Genomic DNA, 5,378 nt, shown 5'->3' on the forward strand with positions numbered 1-5,378 from the left:
GTCGCCATACAGGAACTCATCATTCAACTAGAGAAAAGAGTCAAACTGATGTGGGTTCCTGACCACGCCGGAATCAATGGAAATGAGCATGCAGATAAAGCTGCCAAATCAGCTATAAAAGCTCCAGTTTTCACTTTCATGCCATTCTCAACCAAAGCAGTGGCGAAAAGTATTTCTTATACAGCGTACCAACGATGTGCTATCAAATGGGCAAACTATTCCCACACGTAAAAGACCTATAATCCAAACAGATCGAGGATCAGGCTCCCCACGACGACTACAACACACATGAACAAATGTTTCATCCGCTTCAGATTAGGGCACACTAGTCTAACTCACGCTCATCTACTGGAAAACGAATCTCAACCAGCCTGTGAATTTTGTCGCAACGCTCCCTTAACCATTTCCCATATTCTCAAAGACTGTTCCCATCTGACACATTACAGATCTTCCGTTTTTCCGAACCTCAACCCGTTAGACTTGCTAAGTACTCCAAGTGAGAAAAATATTAAATTGTTATTGGAATTTTGTAAAACAATACATATTGATAACTTAATTTAAACTGTTATACACCTTAAGCCGATAGCCCTGGCAGCTAGTGCTTAATTAATTATAATTTCAATTGTAATCAATTTAAATAAATAAATAATACCATATATTGTTTGTTTAGGTTTGTTTACATAAATCTTAGTGCTAGTTATACTATTGAGATGCTGGTTGTTTACTAGTAAATAACTATTTGTTATTGTTTGTTGTACTGATAGTGCACTTCTATTGTTCCAAGATAAGGTAGTTTTGATGATTTTTTAATGTTGTTCGTTTACTGAAACAAAAGGTTTTTTTATGTGTATTACAACAAGTATTATAAGGAATACGTTCCTTAACTCGCGCTTCAATATTATATAACAAAACATTTGACGCTTCTTAACTTTCGCGATAAGCGCATCACATCTTGTGCTATAAAGGGCAAGTTTCCCAATTGTAATTTGCATTCTGTACAAGTCATTATTCTCTCTAAGTTACTGCAGTCTTTAAGGGATCGTCTCATTGTGACCATGCGAAAAATCACTGATTTTTGCAATTTTTTTAATGTTGAAATTAACTAATCAGTCTCATTTTTTTTAAATAAGTACCTACATTCATGACAAATACAAACTGATTTTTTTGTTTATTGGGTGTATAATAGTTAAATAAATTGTTGAAATGACACGTAAAAAAACAAAAATTCATCTAATTTGTCCACGAAGGCACGCATTTTTGGTCTAAAGCAAAAGTTTCAAAAAGATTATTAATCCGCGGTGCCCGCGGTGTGAAAAAAGTATCGAATTTGGTCCTTTTTTTCGACAGTTTTTCGTAGAAAAAATAGGGAAATTTCAAGAAAATTATAAAAGCTTCCATAGCGCGATAGCGAATGACGATAAAAATAAATTGGAACTGGATCTCTTCAAAATTCTTCTTTTGAGAGTCGAAACCGTTTTGAAAACCACCATTCTAAAAAAAAGGCGTTTAAATATTGTAGTCGCTATGCTCCCCACTCTGTTCCCTTTCTACAAGAAACGCTGCAGCGACCGTATTAATTTTAATTGGGATTTCAAAAATGGGAGAATGTTTATTATAGCGCATACTATTCGGTAATGCAACAAAAAAATCGATTTCTCGAAAATTTCACACTGAGATGATCCCTTAAGTCAACACTCTTTTCAAGTTTGCCCTTGGTCTTTAAACTAAGCACTTACAAAACATATTGAATAAAATAAATATTTAAACAGTCAAAAGAGCTATGTAAAATATAAATTTTTTCTTTATATAAAGTGACTAGAGAACCCGTCCACGCTTTACTGTGGCTGACACATAGATAATACTACTACTACCATCTTTTAGTTACCCTGCTAACCATGAGCGTGTGGCAGTGTAGTACGCGAACACACCTAACACCCAAGGGCAGCACCATCAATTCGATGGTTTGGCAGCACTCATTAATTTATCTGAACCGCAGTTAGCATAACTGTCATTATTCTTTCGTTCTCATTCTTCTGGGCAAAAGCATATTTTCAACTATCGACCTCGAAAGGGCGTACCACCAGATACCCATGATGATATTGAAAAAACGGCCATAATACCTCCGTTCGGCTTATTCGAAATTCGATACATGACATTTGGGTTATCCGACCGGTCAATGACCAAACTTTCACCATTCCTTCAATGACCGGGTACCCGGATACCCAGGTGGAGCAGATGTAGAAGTCGATAGTATACTGAATAAATTTTTTTTTTCTGTGTAAGTTGGCTACATAGAATAGGAAATAACTATATATGGGGACATAGTCTATAGTTCTCGTAGAAATAACGAAAGCGTAGTGCCAAAGTCGACGGATATTTAGGTACCTAAGCCGTGCCTCTCCCCTTTCCATTTCGGACGAAAAGAAGGAAACGTGTTCAGTTGGAATTCTAAAAGCGTAGTGAACAGTGTAGAAAGTATACAGAGATAAGTGAAAAAAATATACAAAATAAATATATACAGCATATACTGAAAAAAATCCACAAAAAAAAAACAATCGGAGTGGAAAAATCTCGAGCTGCAGGAATTTTATGCATTTTTGGCTATTTTGATAACTTCTGGCGCAAATAATTCAAATACTGACAATGAAAGGGAAATGTGGCAACTGTATTCATATCCATTATATCGCGCAGCAATGAGTATCAATCGCTTCTGGAATATTATTCGTTTTATTCGATTTGACGATGCCAATACTAGAGCTCAGCGCTTAGAAATAGATAAAGCTGCTCCAATACGAGACATTTATAAGCCAACAGAATACCAAACAATCGACGAGCAACTTTATTCATTTCGAGGTCGAACTAGATTCACTCAATACATTCCATCAAAGCCAGCTAAATATGAAATTAAAGTAATGTGATGCTGAAAATTCGTATCCACTTACTGGACAGCTTTACTTAAGAAAATCGAAAGATGGCCGTGAGAAAAATGTTGGTGAAAGAGTTGTTAAAAACTTTGTGGCACCATACAAAGGATCCGGTAGAAACATTATAGTGGATAATTTCTTCACAACTTTTCCACTAGCCAAATTTTTACTATCTTGGAACTTGACGATTGTTGGTACTCTGAAGAAAAATAAAGCATACATTCCACCAGCAATGGCTGTTTCAAAAACTCGAGAAGAATTATCCACTGTGTTTGGCTTTCATGAAAAAGTAACCCTATGTAGTTATGTGCCAAAAAAGAAACAAGGTAGTAATTATGCTATCATCAATGCATCACGAAGCAAAAATTAGTGATAGTGCACAGAAAAAACCCGAAATCATCGAGTTTTATAACTGGTCCAAAGCTGGAGTAGACACGATGGATAAAATGCTTGGTAGATATACAGGGTTACCCAAAATTCAAACGACTATAATTTTTTAGTTTGATAATATTTTTATTGATTCCAATGACAAAAATGTATGAAAATAATCAAAAATTTAGAATCCATTCACTTTAGCTCGATATGGCCACCTTTTGCCTTGACTATGGCCCTCAAACGGTCAAAAAACGAGTTGCATGCTGCACGAATGTGAGCTTGTGGTATTTTGGCCCATTCACGTACAATCGCTTTCTTGAGCGCATCCATACTGGTGTATTTTTTAGTCCGCACCTTGCTCTCTAAAATGGACCAGATGGAAAAGCCCATCGGATTTGCGTCTGGTGAATTCGAAAGCCATTGTGTCGACGAAATGAAGCGTGGAACATGATTTTTTAACCACTCTTGGTTAATTCTCGCTTTATGTGACGGCGCCGAGTCTTGTTGGAACGTCCATTCTTTCCGGCCGAAGTGTTTACGTGCCCACGGCTCTAAAGCACCTTCCAAAATATTTTCACGATAATAAGTCGCATTTACTTTGACACCAGGCTCGATGAAAACGACTGGAGAGCGCCCATCATGGTCACGGCAGCCCATACCATCACTTGCGATGGGAAATTACTTCGGGTGGCCATTCGTAGGCTTAAATTCTCGTACGTGCGTTCGGTCGCGTGAACACGGTCATTTTGAGAGTTTATGAATTGCTCAATAGGGAAATTCTTCCTCATCAGAAAAACACAATGTTCGGAAATTCGCCACGTTCGTGCAAGTGTAACAACTCCTTCGCTCTTTCGAGTCTAACTTTTTTTTGCTGCGGTGTAAGATTGTGTCCTTTTTGGAACTTGTAAGGCTTGACCTTTAGCTCATTTTTCAACAGTCGTTGCATTGAACTTTGCGAAATTTTCAGCTTGCCACTTCGACGTGGATTTCGTTCAAGTCGAGCCTTCACTTTTCGAATCATCTCAGGTGATGTTGCTGTTTTCTTATGACCACCTCCATGGCGTTTTGCGATGCTGCCAGTATCATTGTAACGATTTATAGTGCGATACACAAACATTTTGTTCACTTCGAGATGTTTTTAGCTGACGAACAATTGCTGCTTGGTGATTTTCCAGCCAAATATAAAGCAATCACACTATTACGTTTAAATTCCATCACGTATAACTTTTTTTTCACACGACACAGACTAAAATGTTTTTTGTACGCTTGTAAATAATGGAATGATTTGTTATTGGTGTAAATTTAAGCGCGCTGTCATTAATAGTGTGGTAGTTATAGCAGTTTGAATTTGGTAACACTTCGAGTGGGTAACCCTGTACTACAAAAAGGTCAACTCAACGATTTTTTTAGAATATTCTCGATATTGCCTGCCCTGCAGCATATATTCTGTATTATGAGAATAATAAAATGCTTGTTAAAAAATCGTATGAACGACGCTTATTTTGTCGGCAATTGGGCAGAGAGCTGTGTACTCCATTCGTTGAAAATCGTGCGAATAATGCACAAATTATGAGGCATTTCTCAACAAAAGTAGCGATTGAATCTTGTCTTGGTCGATCTGTCAATCCAAATGTGCAGCCAACATGATCTGTACTCGTATCATTGAGACCTCAGAAGCAGCGCGATTCAACTGGAAGGAAAAATATTACTGGTGTATGCTATGAATTTCTTCAAAGTGAATTCAAAAAACGTCGCAAAACTAGAAAAATATGCTCAGTATGTGAGAAACTTATTTGTGATGGACACTGTATTACAACCACGACATGTGAAGGATGTAGAGAATAATTTAATATACTTTAGTTCTTATATAGCACTGTATCATAATAAATAAAACAATATAAATAAACAAATAGTAAAAAAATAGAAAATAATATTACTAAAATAAATATAAACGGAGATATTTTGTTCTTACTAATAAGAATTATTGTTAAAATAAAAGAAATTGTAAACTATATTGTCTATTATTAATTTAAAAATATAATTATCTGAATACTTTGATAAACAATCTCTTAAGTGTGT

General features: G+C 36.2%; 1 pseudogene; it reads left to right on the forward strand.

Annotated features, from left to right (window-relative positions):
* The first annotated feature begins 3,102 nt into the window (after window positions 1-3,102).
* LOC120779827 lies at window positions 3,103-5,144 on the forward strand (annotated as a pseudogene).
* Window positions 5,145-5,378: the final 234 nt, after the last annotated feature.

Source organism: Bactrocera tryoni, unplaced genomic scaffold, assembly GCF_016617805.1.
Source record: "Bactrocera tryoni isolate S06 unplaced genomic scaffold, CSIRO_BtryS06_freeze2 scaffold_11, whole genome shotgun sequence".
Taxonomy (NCBI): Eukaryota; Metazoa; Arthropoda; class Insecta; order Diptera; family Tephritidae; genus Bactrocera; species Bactrocera tryoni.